Below are 16473 nucleotides of genomic sequence, written 5' to 3' on the forward strand. Positions count from 1 at the left end.
GGTTCTCCTGAATTCCCAAATTTATTCATAGTACTTAGTCATAAATAACCGGGCTCGTCTGTAAATTTGAGCATAATTTACTCTATTGATAGAGTGAAATTCCAGGAATTTGCAAAAGCATACTGATATTTAGTCAGCTATGAAAGAACTGAGTAATAACTATTCGTTACTGTCACGTCACTCATTTAATTGAAGTGATATTCATATATCATAAAACTGATTTCATTTCATAGTGGAAAGTCCAATGCCATATAGCTTATCACAGTATTGTACAAATGCTACTGTCTTGCTTAGAATATTTTTTTCACTCAAAAGTTTAACCAGGGGCCAGAGTGATAGTACAATAGGTAGGGCACTTGAATTGCGCATAGCCAACCTAGGCTCAATCACTGGCACCCCACATGGTTCCCCCAAGCCTGCCAGGAGTGATCCCTGAGCACAGAGCTAGGAGTAAGCCCTGAGCACCACTGAGTGTGGCCCAAAAACAACCGAACAAAAAATTTTAAACCAATATCCATTAAAATGATTGATCTTTATATTCCCCAACCTCACCTCACTCCTTGGTTACCAATCTGTTTTCAGTTTGTATAGATTTACCTTTTTGAATATTTGACATAAATGGAATATAATGCGAACTTCTTTATCTGCGTTTATTCATTTAATGTTTTCAAGATTCATTCACATCGTATGATGTATGAATATTTCATTTTTTTCTAATGTTCTACTGTTCATAAACATCTGGATTATTTCTACCTCTTTAAGTATTATGTATAGTGCCACTATATGAATATATAGAGAAAGAAGAATAGTGCCTGCCCTAGAGGCAGGCAGTGGAGGAGTGGGGGTGGGGTAGGAGAGGGAAACTGGAGATATTGGTGGTGGGAAATCTACACTGGTTGTATCTCACTGTAATTCTATTAAAATAAATAACTAAACTTTGAATTTTATTTTTTTAAAAAGAGTTTAAGTAGCTATTTTCAGTTCATTTGGTATATAACCATAGTTCTTTGTAAACAGAAATCGTTGATGATGGTATTGTGACCTAGATATCAAATGATCAGAGATTAGATGATTTGTTATTTGTTCAGGGTTTTTTGGAGTCTGGGACTTTTTTAGTATTTTTTTTATATAAAGCTAATCTTAGAAATGAAGTATATTCAGATCAGTTATCTAGTGGAGATTAAAGTTAGTTGAGCTCTGAATTTTTTTATCCTACTATTATCCTTCATTTTAAATTGTTTTTCTTACCATTGCATAATATTTTATATATGAGTATGTATAACTGGATCTAGGATACGTGAAATAGTGTTTTTATGTGCTTGTGAGAAGCAAGGTCATTTTTATTGAAAAATATATGAGGGAAGAGAGAGGGAAATATGTGTTTGAGAGAGAACACAAACTTCTCCAGAATAGAAACAGGCAAGCAAAGAAACATCAAGACTCTAACAAGCGAGATACATGTTTAAGGGATAGCGTCTTCAGGAGCAGGCCTGGTGAAATAATCTGAAGAAATGGAACCACATAAGAAAGAACTAGCCAAAGTCATATTATAAATAACTTGATGTAACATACTTTAACATATATTGTATTAATTCTTCAAGTATGTTACTTTTTTAAAGCAATTACCTATCTTTTGGGGATCTTGTTTTAATTGCAGCGTCTTAGTTCACAATAGTACTGATGTTAATGCCTTAGGCTTACCATGCTACTGCACCACACCCACAACTAGAATGTCCATATCCCTCCACCACTATTCATAGGTGCCTTTTCACCCCCACCCCTTGACAAAACTCATTTCTGTTGGCGGTAGCTTATTTGAGTTTTCATTAGTCATTATTTATTGCCTTGCTTGATACTTTATATATGAAGGGTATTAGTCCTCCTTCTGGCACACTTCACTTACCCAGCACGGCATCTTCCATTCTATCCAAATTATGGCAAAATACAAAACTTCTTATTTTCGTCTAACTAACTAGTTTTTCATTATGTACATAAAATATGCTGTCCTATTGTATATTTCCATTTAATTGAAATTATCTTTTGAAAGATTAAAAATTAAAGTTGTTCTTTTCCAAACACCATGAAAGAGTATAACGTGAGCATAACAATGGCCATACTTATTAAATGTTCTATTGGCTGATATATTCCTTCTTATTTGAGATGTTTGTAATACTGTTGATAAGATTTTTTTTTTCCTTAATCTAACTGTACCACTGAAGAACATGTGGATATGTGTCTTAACTTTGGGCACAGCTTACCACTAAAACATTTTTGACTGATGATATTCAATAACCGCATGTTTCTGTGTATCTGTGTATATACTTATTTTTACAGTAAATATTCTCTCCCTTTCTCTATCTGCTTAATTTTGTCGGGGAACAAGGTACAACCTGAAAATGAAATTTATATTAGAAGCTTTAATAACTGGAAGATACTGCCAGCAAACAGAAATATCATTTCCTAAATAAAAAGATAACAAAAAAGAAATATGAATGTCTTGAATAAACTATAATAAACAGAAAAAAGTCTGTGTAAATAAAAATGTTAAAAGAGCCAAAAACATGATGTTATTTAAGGATTAGTGTAAAAATCATTATAAAAAGAGTAGTCTGGGGGCTGGAGAGATAGCACAGCGGGTAGGGCGTTTGCCTTGCACGCGGCCGACCCGGGTTCAAATCCCAGCATCCCATATGGTCCCCTGAGCACGGCCAGGGGTAATTCCTGAGTGCAGAGCCAGGAGTAACCCCTGTGCATCGCCAGGTGTGACCCAAAAAAGCAAAAAAATAAAAAAATAAAAAAAAAATAAAAAGAGTAGTCTGTTTCTAGCTGTCCATTAATTTAACTCCATGTTAATTTGTTTCCAAAATAAGTACAACATTCAAGTTTTTACTGGATTATTTTACAAACCGGACTTAATAGGAAATATCTAACCTGATATTTTATGGGGTTTTTTGGTGTTTTTGTTTTTGTTTTGTTTTGTTTTTGCTTTTTGGTCACACCCAGTGTTGCACAGGGGTTACTCCTGGCCCATGCACTCAGGAATTACTCCTGGCGAATGCTCGGAGGACCATATGGAATGCTGGGACTTGAACCTGGGTCGGCCACATTCAAGGCAAATGCCCTACCCGCTGTGCTATCACTCAAGCCCCTAACCTGACATTTTAATTCTTTTTCATAATTTGAAAATCGTTTAACCATTGAAAAATAGTTCAACATTCTTATTCCAAATGGTGGGGGGGAAAAAAACTATGAATTTTAATGTCTTGATTAAGAAAAATGTCTCCCGATATTTGTGTGTATTTGCATGGTTACATTTAGAGAATCATTCCTAACAAAATAGGATTTCTCTTTCTATAATTTTGCTGTACTACTGACTCAAAAAATGAAACATCTTTGAGAACAACAGTAATGAGTGAAACTGAAAAACTAAGCAGTAAAAAGGCAGGTGTCTGGAGGTGGTTTGGTAATTACATGGTAATCCATTCTGCTTCACAAAGTGAGAAGTGAAAGCAGAAATCACCAGCCCTGAAGCAAGAAGCCCAAACCAGGGCCAGGGCCACGGTACAGCAAGTAGGGAGCTGGCCTTGCACATGGAGAAGCAGAGCTTGATCCCTAGGACTAAGTATGATTCCCCCAGCCCCTCCAGGAGTAGCTGGGAGTCAGTCTTCAGTATCGCTGGGTGTGGCCCCCAAACAAAACATACAAAATAAGGCAAGGCATCTGTGTTTGATACAGAAACATACCATTCTGAAGAGTCCTAGGAACCAAGATTTCTGCCATGAAGCCTTCTAGAGAGACTAAACTATCATCTGGGAACATTAATCATATCTTACACTGATACAATGTCTTACTAATTTCAAAATGCTTTTGTATATTGTTGTTTCCAATTGGCTGCTGTGATAAATTACCCTGCTAGCTTAGAACAACATAAGTTTATTTCTCCTACAGTCCTAGAAGTCAGAAATCGGAAGTGAATCTGTAGAGCTTTGTTTCTCTGGAGCTGCAGAGAAAAATCTCTTTCCTTACCTTACTGGAGGTGATGGCTGCTCAGGTACCTGGGCCCATGACTCTCCCTCCTCTGCAAAATCAGCAACAGTGCTAGGCCTTTTTACACTCTCTAGTCTCTGACTCTCCCCAGCCTTCTCTTCCATCTTTAATTTGTAATTATATTGGACCCATCTGCTTAGCACAGGATTCTCTCCCCATCTCAGCATCACCTGATCAGCTAATTAAATTCCACATACAGGGGCTGGAGTGATAATACAATGGGTAGGGTACTTGCCATGCAAGTGATCAGCCAGGGTTTGCTCCCCAGCTCCAACCTTCCACCCGCCAACACCCCCGCCAGGAGTGATCCTTGATCACAAAGCCGGGAATAAATTCAGAGCTCACCTGGCTGTGGCAAAACAAAGCATAGGAGTAAAAGATGTGCAGTTCTTTGGGGGGGGAGGAAACATTTTTCTACGTACCATGCTGATATCTCACTATTTCTCATGACAGCTCTCTGCAGTGGGCAGAAAATATGTTTTCCAGTTTTATAAGTTCAAAGAAGTGAATCAATTTACCCAGGTCACATGTATCATGATGCTGGGTTGAAAATGTTGCTTCCAGTATGTTATTTTTCCCTCTACTACCATGAGACTTAAAGAAAAGTAGACAACAGGGCCAGGAGAGATGGTACAGCGGGTAGGGCGTTGCCTTGCACGAAGCCAAGCGGGTTTGATCCCTTGTATCCATATGGTCCCCCAAGCTCACCAGGAGTGATTCTTTGTGGAGCACCAGTAGGATATGGCACTACTGGATATGCCACCTACCCCTGAAAAACCAAGAAAAGAAAAGTAGACAAAGGTCCCAGCTTCACAAAAAAAAAAAAAAAAAAAAAGGTGAAATAGCCTTAAAGTCAGACTGATTGCACTTCTGACTAATTCTAAGCTAGACCTTCAAGGTTCACAACTATATGGAGACATTTTAGGAAGGACAGTGTTTTTCCCAACCAAACAAAGAACCCATAAGCATATAAATTAACTGTGATTAAAATGGTTGAACATGAAATTAAAAGGGTTTGTAAGTTCTATAAAATCTTATCACTGTATCACTGTCACTGTCATCTCGTTGCTCATCCATTTGCTCGAGTGGGCACCAGTAACATTTCCATTGTGAGACTTGTTGTTACTGTTTTTGGCATATCGAATACACCATGGGTAGCTTGCCAGGCTCTGCCATGTGTGGGGGATACTCTAAGTATCCCCTAAGTAAGTAGAGGATACTCTATGTAAGTAGCTTGCCGGGCTCTCCGAGAGGGACAGAGGAATCAAACCTGGGTTGGCCGTGTGCAAGGCAAACGCCCTACCCACTGTGCTATCGCTCCAGTCCATAAACTCTTAGAAGGTCTTTAAATGTTTCCAATTCAAATTTACTTCTGACAAAAACAACAGGGTTTCCTTGCTGAGTCTCACCTAAATCCCGGCCATCCAATATAACCTATGATTATAACAGTTTAGTAGATCTATGCTCATAGTTTTTTCCATATGGTAATGCCACCCAAATTTGATTTATTTTGGATGTAATAGTTTCATAATAAAAGTAACGTTCTGAAAAACTCCAGGCTATATTTTAAGTCTTCTAGATTATTTGTATTTGTGGTTGTCACCAGAAGAAGCACCATCAAATTCTGTTGTTTTGTTCATTACTAAAATCCCATGCCTAGGGGCTGGAGCAATAGCACAGCAGGTAGGGCATATGCCTTGCATGCAGCCAACCCAGGTTCAATAACCAGCATCCCATATAGTCCCCTGAGCACTGCCAAGGGTGATTCCTGAGTGCAGAGCCAGGAGTAACCCCTGTGCATCACCAGGTATGACCCAAAAGGCAAAAAAATAAATAAATAAATAAAATCCCATGCCTAGAACAGTATGTAGTGGGTACTCAATATATAACCTACTATTATTTTAATAAGAAAAAAGAATTTATTCCTCAGTATGTATTAAATTTAAATTGGGTTTATGAAGACATATATGCAGCATATAAATTCTAAAATGGATTGTCCTAATTTCTCAACTTTAGTTCTGCTTTTTTAGGAAACATACAGTTCAGTCTGAACAGTAGTCCCAGTTTCCCGTGATATTTAGGTATTACCTGGATTCCACTGATATCTACTTCAAAATTTTTTTAGAAAGCAAACATTTTTTGGTTAATTTACTACTTCCCACCCTAACTACTACCATTATCCTTAAGTCTGCAAATACTAGATTGCACCTGATAAAATAGATGCTTTGTTCAAATCAAAACAAATGGAAAGTGCTGTGTGTTTTGGCAACCTTCCTTTCTTCCTTTGCCTATTTTTAAAGCAGAGCTTTCCTAGGATATAATTTCCTGTATAGTATGGCTGATCTGGCCCACTTAAAGTCTTTCAGTCTTGCAATAATTGAAATGTAAACTTACAGAAGAATTAGTACAATTTTGCAGATTTTTTTCAGGTTTATACCATCCCATCACTTGAAAATAGTGTTTACTTCCAGTTCATGTAATTGCTATAGCTTTTCTAGGAAACCAGTGTTCCTACTCTGATGTTGGAGAAAATTGCAGTGAAATGACTGGAAGCACTCAAAAACATCAAAATCAGACATTGGGTCTTTCTTGAAATTTACTGAGACGGGGAAATTTCTGAGACATTCCTCTTGGAAAGGCCTTGAAATGGTCATCTAAAACCCTATTGACATTTTTTAAGTGACCCAGTTTTTAACTTGTTTTTCCATTCTTACCGTTGGTAAAATCTACTAGTTTTGGGGTGGAAATAAAATATAGTGAAGACTTTTCCTTATATATCACTGCCAAGAACTGTACCAAGGTATTTACTTTTGGGGGGCTATTTGGAGAGGCATTGGTTTACACCCAAAGGTGTTACTCCTGGGGTTTGGGGTTGAGAGAGAGAGAGAGAAAGAGAGAGAGAGGAGAGAGAGAGAGGGAGAGAGAGAGAGGGGGAGAGAGAGAGAGAGAGAGAGAGAGAGAGAGAGAGAGAGAGAGAGAGAGAGAGAGAGAAGAATAGCGCCTGCCAAAGAGGCAGGCAAGGGGAGGGGGTGATGGGAGGGAAGCTGGGGACACTGGGAAATATACCCTGGTGGAGGGATGGGTCTTGGAATACTGTATGACTGAAATTCAATCATGTAATGCTCTAAAAAATAAAATAAAATAAAATAAAAATGAATTACGCCTGGGTCTGTGCTCATGGACCACTTAAGGTGCTGTGCTTAGGGATCACTCCTGGCACTGTGCTAGGGGTTCACTCATTGCAGTACTTGGGAGACCAAATGTGTTGCCCAGGATCAAACCAAGCTTACCTGTGTATGAGACAAACACTTTAAACCCTGCCCCCCCCTTACTGTATATTTTGGATTGAAAGTATTTATTTCAGGAGCTAGAGAAATAGTACACCACAACAACAAAAAACCAGTTTCTAAGACTTATTATTAAAATACAGTACTTGCTCCATTCTCCACATTCCTTTGGCTAGCTGTTTAAATCTTTTATCCCAAATTTTTGGAATTTATTTCCATACTCTAACATGCTTAGGGGCAGGGAGATGATAGAGTGATTAGGGCATATGTGCATCTGACCTGGGTTCAATTCTGAGTACACGTGCCTCCCAAGCCGTGTAGGGTGCAGTCACGGAGACCTCCAAGCATCACTGAGGTGGCCCCGAACAGCCCTGCATCCTCAGGCTCCAACACTGAACCAGCCCAGTGAGCTGAATTTCTCTGGGAGTGACCCTCCTCGGACCCCTGAGTACAGCTCTATCACAGATTTGCAAACGCAAACACCGGGTCATATTTTTCCCCAGAGAACGTCTCTCAGAGTCCTGCAAAAGGAAAAACAGGACATCACCAGAAAAAGAAAATGGGGCCTACGTCCTCCACCAGACTGACAGCCATTCTTCCTGTCTTTTGGCCTGTTTGGCCAATAATTGTGTCACCTATTCTTTTGCCTCTGGAGAGTTCTGTGAATTCTCTTAAATCATTTACTATTCATCCATTTCCTTCTTAACTCCAAAAAATTTTATATTTTCTGCTCATCTTTATTCTTCTGGGGCTGGGTCTTTTCAAAAATCACATTACTTTTGTATTAGAGATACAAGTAAATGTGTACATTCAATCTACCATCTTTACTCAGATTTCCAAATTGATCTTGTGAGTGGGATGCTTGTGATTGATATCTCCAATATCAAGGAGAATGCATTTTATGATTAACATTCATTTTAAAATGAGTTGATGCCAGAAATAGAATTTAACAAGTAATTTTTCAGCCCTTTCAATAAATTAAAAATTAAATCTCACTGACATACAATGAATACTTATGTACTGATCTTGAGTTATAATTCTTTGTAAATCAATTTTTGATAAATGAAATCACAATTTGAATGTACTTGGGACATCTCGATTTTCTTTCCCAGCCTTTTCTTTCAGTTGTATTTTTTTAACTTTTTTATTGAATCACAGTGACATAGACCCTTACAAAGCTGTTCATGATTGGATTTCAGTCATACAGTATTTCAACACTCATTCCACCACCAGGATACATTTCCCAGCACCACTGTCCCCAGGTTCCCTCCCATCACCCCCCATCACCTCGACCCCCACCCCTTTTGCCTCTACTCTGTGGCAGGTGCTTTTCTTTCTCTCTCTGTCTCTGTCTATCTCTGTCTGTCTGTCTCTCTCTCTCTCTCTCTCTCTCTCTGTCTCTCTCTCTCTTTCTCTCCTTTTGGGCATTGTGGTTTGCAATCTTTCACTCTTTTAATGAAGTAATAGCCAAAAACAGTAACAAGTCTCACAATAGAGACATTACCGGTGCCCACTCGAGCAAAATGGATGAACAACGGGACAACAGTGCTACAGACAGTGATAAATTTACTTAGATTTATTTCAAGTACATCATCATGAATGCCATTTGCAACTCTAAGTTTTGAAGTGTCAGGCTTACTTATTTTATATCTAATACATATTAGAATATCCCTTTTTTGTTTGTTTTTGGGCCAATCCTGGAGATTGCTCAGGGTCTAGTGGGTGGTAAAGGGATTTGCTTTTACCCCTGTCCAGGGGATCATGTGGTTCCAGGGATCAAAAAAGGGGTTTCCAGAATGCACAACATTCTAGCCCTTTGAACTATATCTTTAGTCCTACATGTCAGTATATAAATTAACTACCAAGATACTTAATACTGTTATGTTGGGACAGGAGAGAGAGAGTACGGGCAGTAAGACACTTGCCTTGTACATAGTCAATCAAGATTTAATCTTTCACATCTGAGCCCCACCAAGTAATCTCTGAGCACAGAGCCAAGAGTAAGCCCTGGGCATCATCAGGTGTGACCTCAAAACAAAACAAAACAGGGATCGGAGAGATAGAACTGCAGGTAAGCTCCTGCCTTGCACACAACCCAGCTAACCTGGATTCAATCCCTAGCATCCTGTATGGTCCCCTAAGCCCTCTAGAAGAGAAACCTGAGTGTAGAGCCAGAAATAAGCCCTAAGCACTGCAGATGTGCCTCATAAACCAAAACACAACAAAATACTGTAAGTAATTCTATACTTACATTTTCTTTATGTTTTCTAAAAATAATATCTTCATGCTCATCTCAATATCACTGTAGTAGATCCATTTTATGAACAAGTGTTAAATTTGAAATAACTATCTAATTTAAGAGGGATGCTAAAGGAATGCAGTCTTTTCGAGAGTAGGCTTAGAATATCCCTTAATGGGAGGGGGGCGGCAAGGAAGGGGAGGTTGTGTGTATATAAGGTGCCAGGAATCAAACCTGGGATCACACACGTGCAAAGCAAGTCCTGTGCCACTGGGCCATCTCACAGATTGCGTTAATCTTTATGAGGTAAACTGAAAGCATTCCCACAGTTTTTCTTCTAAGATGTAAGCTAAGACGTAGCTAACCAATCACAACTATCTTGTCCTTTTCTGGTTTCAAGTGCAAATGCCTTGGAAAACACACAAAGAGAAAAAGAATTCTCACAGTAATGTTTAAACCTAAGGGACTAAGTCAGTTTCTTACTAATATCTAGGAAGAATTTTACCAACTGTAGTGCCAATGAAAATGGATTTTTGAAAACAGGGACAGAAACAGTTGTTTCTATTAAAGGAAATGTTAAGTCGTAAATTGGAGGGAAGCCTAGCCACCTCCACCCTCGTCCCTAACGATGGAACAGCTAAATCATAAAAGCTACAGCAACCAGGGGAACAACTGTCCCCACCCTCACTGTGTGAGAACTGCCTTTAGAGCCAGCCAGGGTTTGGCTCAATGCTTCTCTATTCAGAAACCATAGTCTCACTATGTTAAAGAAAAGCCCCCATAAATTCCTTAACAGAGCAATAATAATGGACTCCTAGAAAACATCAAAAGCACAGAAGTAGATTAATTGGAAAATAAAAATTACAATTCTCAAATACAATAGTTGTAAAAGCATTTATTTTGAAAAGGAAAAGAAAAACAAAAGAGTCAAACTTAACAGTGCAAGAAAGAGGGAAAAATTAAAAGAATCTGTAAAGAAAGTCAAAGAAATAAAATCTTTTTTTAAAGATGTAAAAATAAAATCAAGACATAACTAAGAATTGTTCCTGTGAGTAAATCTAATAATTAATAAGATAAACACTTGAGGTCGCCAGGGTGGGAGGAAAGTAGAAAAAGGATTGATAAAAGAGAAAAACAATAGTTTAATCACGTGATACTAACTTTACGTGACAGAGAAAATATTAAAATACCAAGGATTTTAATTAAAATATGGAAAATTTCATAAAATAATCTAATGTATCCTTGATCGAAGGAACCTTTCCAGTTAGGATCATGTTATATATATGTATATATATATATTTTCCTTTTACATGGTACTAGGATACACCTTTGGATTGCTCAGATATGTACATCACCTTCTCATTATGCAATTTCAGAAGTGGGTTGCTTTACCAGCTACAGCTGTAATAATCAGATTGTCAGCCAGATTGCCATCATACTGTGAAAAGTTCTAAAAATATAAAACCTAATGCTGTTCCTGAAGATTTTAGCTAAGAAAAATAAAATCTTCCCCCAAAACTTCATGTAGTTTTTAAAGCTTATGAGATGGTACCCAAAAATGTCATAGAAATGTAATACACTTCTTGTTTTGTTTCTGTTTTCATTTGGGGGCCATACCTGGCTATACTCAGAAATTACTCCTGGAAGTGCTCAGAGGACCCTATGGGATGTCTGGGATTGAATCCGGGTAGAACATATGCAAGGCAAATGCCCTGCCCTCTGTACTATCTCTCCAGCTCATAAATTTCTTTTTTTAAAAAAAAAAAAGAATTTTGGGGACTGGAGCAATAGCACGGTGGGTAGGGCATTTGTTTGCCTTGCACACAACCAACCCGGGTTCGATTCCCAGTATCCCATAGGGTCCCCTGAGCACCGCCAGTAGTAATTTCTGAGTTCAGAGCCAGGAGTAACCCCTGAGTATCGCCGGGTGTGACCCAAAAGGCAAAAAAAAAGGAAAAAAGAATTTATTTATTTATTTATTTTGCTTTTTGGGTCACACCTGGCAATGCACAGGTGTTACTCCTGGCACTGCACTCAGGAATCACCCCTGGCGGTGCTCAGAGGACCATATGGGATGCTGGGAATCGAACCCGGGTCAGCCACATGCAAGACAAACGCCCTACCTGCTGTACTATTGCTCCAGCCCCAGAAGAAGAATTTTTAAAATTCTTTGATATATAAATACCTGTCTGACATTGTATCTGATCTTATGATCAGGATAAATAAACCCTTGATTCCTTTTATAAAAATCATGGATCCAAACTCTAGGAAAAAAATGGGAAGATCTTTCAAAGGTCTTAAAATGTTACAGAAAGAGATTGCGTTGTGTTGTCATTTTAGAATATTAAAGTAACTTTTGAAGGTTTTCACATTAAAAGGTATCTTTTAAGTGAAGATCTAACACTTGGGTTTTATGGTGTTATATTCTTGCTAACATAAGTGTCAAAATAAATGATTGGAGCCCACTGGGAGAGGTTCTTTTGCCTTTGAAATAATCTTTGGATATAATTGAGCTTAGTAACCAACATTCTTACTGTGGCTTAGTAGGAGGCCGACTTAGATTTACTCTTAGGAAGGAAAATCATTTTTTTAATTTATTTTTAATTTGTGAATCAATGTGAGGGTATAGTTACAGTTTTATACATTTTTGTGCTCGTGTTTTCCCCATACAAAGTTCAAGAACCCGGGGCTGGAGAGATAGCACAGCGGGTAGGGCGTTTGCCTTGCACGCGGCCGACCCGGGTTCAAATCCCAGCATCCCATATGGTCCCCTGAGCACGGCCAGGGGTAATTCCTGAGTGCAGAGCCAGGAGTAACCCCTGTGCATCGCCAGGTGTGACCCAAAAAGCAAAAAAAAAAAAAAAAGTTCAAGAACCCATCCCTTCACCAGTGCCCATTCCCTACCACCAGTAAACCCAGCATCTCTCCCGCCCTCCCCAGTCCCGTCTCCCCCAACCCCACACTGCCACTATGGCAGGGTATTCCCTTTTGATCTCTCTCTCTGATTAGGTGTTGTGGTTTGCAATAAAGGTATTCAGTGGTCATTGTGTTCAGTCTCTAGTCTATATTCGGCACACATCACCCTTAGGAAGGAAAATCTTAAGAGCACATTCTTCTTGGGAAGGGAGGGAGTCTCTATCAGTGGCTAGTGGCCCAATCAATCAAATCTCTTAAGGGGTGGGTCTTAGTGAACTTTGAGGTAGAAGAGCCTTTGGCTTCCCTTCACTCCTTAGTTCATTCCAAGCCTTTGTTCCCTCAGTTGATAGTCATAAGCGGAGCCTCTAGTTCTGGTTGGCTAGAGTTGTGAAAGAGCATGTGCCTATCATATGTGAGACCCCGAATTCAGTCCCAGCACCACATACCCCTCACCCCAGCATGGCCATGGAGACCCTTAAGCACCATACCTCAGAGACAACATCACAAAAATTAACAAAAAAACGTGCATTTTATTCCCCCCACCTCATTTTTCCCCCTCTTTTTCTGCTTTTTTTTTAATGTTGTTTCCTGTGACAGGCAGGATATAAGAAAAATACCAGTTTGCTTGCATTTTAAAAGGACACACTTTTGCCCAAGTTGAAAGACTTAAGTTCAATGGGCGAAGTGAGAAAGGAGGCAAGAGCAGTGCTTTTACCTTTTTGTTTGGTTTTGGTTTTGGAGTGGTCACACCCTGTGATACTAAGGGCTTACCCCTGGGCCTTTGCTCAGGGATCACTCCTGGGTGACTCAGGAGACTATTTGGGCTACTGGGGATTGAATCTGGTCTGCCGTGTACAAGGCAAGCACCCTACCACTGCGCTATCTGTCCAGGGAGAGCAGGGCATTTTAAATGTTTTCTATTCAGTGTTTCCCAAAGTGGGCCATAACACACTGTGGGGTACTAAAATAATTCAGGGGGCATGTCAGTAGACTCAGGTGCAATTGGGCACCATTTTGTTGACTTTTGAAAAATAGATTTCTAGTGAAGCACTGAGTGATTTTTTTTTCTATAAAAGGAAATAGAAAGGAATAGTCGGCCAAATTGGGAATCTGGTTTATGCTGAACAGTTTATTAAAACAAAACTGAGTTCATCTTGTTTTGCCCAAAGCTCTTCTAATATTTGCTTCCTGAATGATACAGCCATCCTGTAAATCGGAGCTTCTCAAATTTTCCTTCTTATTTGAATCACCTGGAGAGCTTAAACATTCCTGATTCCTTTCTAATATTCCTAAGTAACACAGTTAAGGGCCAGACCACAAGCACAACAATGACATCACAAGACTCTCTGAGGATGGTGCTCAGGCTTTTGTAATTTCTTTTTGTTTGCTTGGTTATTTTTTGTTTGTTTGTTTGGGGACCACACCGGCTATGCTCAGGCCTTACTCCTGGTGAGATTAAGGATTGAAACCTGGTTGACCATGGGCATCTTAGCTGCTAGACTATTTCTCTAGCCCAGAGAGATCATTTATTTTTCTGACCATGTGATTCTGAAACTTTGAGAAGCCCTGCTCTAGTTGAGGTTGATAGAGCAAACAGAAAAGGACTCCCACGGCACCCACTACCATTCTTCGCAAACTTACATGAGTATATGTCCTCCCCTGCGCTGTTATTATCACGGCAAATTCAATTCAGCAGGCTCAACTGGCCTTGAGATTCTGCATTTCCAGCAGGCTCTCAGTTAATGCCAGTGAACTGTTCTGTAGAGTAGCAAAAACTATTTTTTCCTTTGTGTTTTTGGTTTTGGGGGGCCACACCCAGCAATGCTCAGGAGATGTGCTGAGTAGAAAAGTAGAAAAGTAAAAAGTAAAAAACAGAAAGTAGAAAAATAGAAAAACTTGGTGCATGTTCATTAAAAAATACTCAAGGAGAGGCTGGAGAGAGAGTACAGAAGCTAGGATGCTTGCCTGGCTCGTGGCCAGGTTTGATCCCCGGTATTTCATATGGTCCTCCGAGCGCTGCCAGTAGTGAATCCTGAGTGCAGAATCAGGAGAAACCCGAGCATCTCCAGGTGTGGCCCCAAAACAAAACAAAAAACCACTCAAGGAGCTTGTTTTTTAAACACCTAGCTCTCGGGCCAGAGAGAGTAGAGGGGAAGATGCGTGCCCTGCAGCTGCAGACCATGGCATCCATTCTCGGCTGCACATATGGTGCCCCACCACTGCCACCACGCCCCTTGCAGACTCTGGAAAGAGTGTCCTGAGCACGGCTGGATGTGGCCCCCACTAAAAGCGAAAGAAAACCCAAATCCCTAACTCTCTCTGCCTGTTGGGATGATAGAACCTTAGAATTTTCATACTTGCTATAAATCTGCAAAATAACAAATGGTGTTGAGGCATCTGTATGTGAATAGATTAAATGACAACTTGTAACTGACAGCTGTCTTAACAACATTAGCCATGATTCAACAGAAGATATTGTAAAGATATTCAATTGGACTTTTCTCTAATTTCCACAGTACTGGGCTGTCTATACACAGGATATACATGAATTTTTTTTTTAGAATCATCTTTCTGTTCTTTTCCCCTTACTATTCCACCTTCATTTCTTTCCTTCTTTCTTTCTCCTTTCTTCAATATCTTTTTTTTGTTTGTTTGTTTGTTTGTTTGTTTTTATTGATTCACCATGAGGTACAGTAACAAAACTTTCATGTTTGAGCTTCGATCTTACAGTCATCAAACACCTACCCCTCACCAGTGCACATTTTTCACCACCAAAATCTCCAGTATCTTCCCCCCATATTCCACACCTCCCCCTACCTGTGTGGCAGACAATTTCCACAATACTTTTTTTCTCTACTTCAGTCGATGTTTCGAGACCAGTTCCACCACCATCTTCAATCTCTTTGTGCCACTCCATTTACTCAAGACTTTTGTGCCATCCTTTATTGTGGCACTCAATCAGATCTCTTTTTTCCAACTCTCTTTGGCTGTGTTACCTACCTGCCTTTCTCCTCACTCATCCAAATGTGAACCCCTGTTAGGTTGTTTGGACATTTTTTTGAAGAAAAGTGATTTGGTAACACAGTTTCATTTTTCAATGATGACAGCTTTTTTCTTCCTGAAGTTTTTTCCCAGTCATTGCTTCTCAAGAAAGCTATGTTTCCTCTGTAGTACAAAGGTCAGGGTTTCTGTATGTTTAAAGTACAATGTTGAACCTTTAATATAAAACTACAGTTTGGAGAGAGAGAGAGCAGTATCTAACCTGTAGCACTGTAGCACTGCCCTCCTGTTGTTCATCGATTTGTTCGAACAGGCATCAGTAATGTCTCCATTGTTAGACTTATTACTGTTTTTGGCATATTGAATATCCATGGATAGCTTGCCGGGCTTTGCCGTGCGGGTGAGATACTCTCGGTAGCTTGCCAGGCTCTCCGAGAGGGGTGAAGGAATAGAACCCGGGTCGGTCATGTGCAAGGCAAATGCCCTACCCGCTGTGCTAACCTAAAGAGTGAAAACTTCATTCATTGTCAGTCACAGTCTTGCCACTCACCTGGAAAAAGAAACTTACCTCTTAGTGGCTCCGTGAGTTCACTTGTGTTAATAGCAACATGGAATTGACTATTGGATATGAATTCTCAGCCAGTGTAGATGAAGTTATTTTGACACTAAAAGGTTATTCCCTCCTGAATTCTGCTCCTGGGAACAGTTCCCATAAGCAGTTCTTGGTTTTCACATTTTCTTTCCAACACTATTTTTTAGCTATTATCTACAGTTTGAGTTGTTTTTTTGGTTTTGGGTTTTTTTTTTTTTTAACAGTTTTGCACTTCTTTCTTCTCTGAAGTGCTTTACTAGTTCCTCAAACTTCTGAGGCCAGAGCTGAGATTCCATGTGGCTTCTGTGAATTAAAACCAGTAAGGAAGATGAATTCAATATTGTGGTAGAGGTATCCATTTATAGTGACAATCTGTCCCATTAAAAAAATTT

General features: G+C 39.5%; 1 protein-coding gene across 1 annotated transcript in view; it reads left to right on the plus strand.

The window, feature by feature from the left end:
• The window catches only part of REEP3 (receptor accessory protein 3), a 110366-nt gene that overhangs the window by 46039 nt on the left and 47854 nt on the right, over nt 1–16473 (plus strand). The gene's annotated exons all lie outside the window — the stretch shown is intronic.

This window comes from Sorex araneus, chromosome 5 (assembly GCF_027595985.1).
Source record: "Sorex araneus isolate mSorAra2 chromosome 5, mSorAra2.pri, whole genome shotgun sequence".
In the NCBI taxonomy this organism is placed as follows: domain Eukaryota; kingdom Metazoa; phylum Chordata; class Mammalia; order Eulipotyphla; family Soricidae; genus Sorex; species Sorex araneus.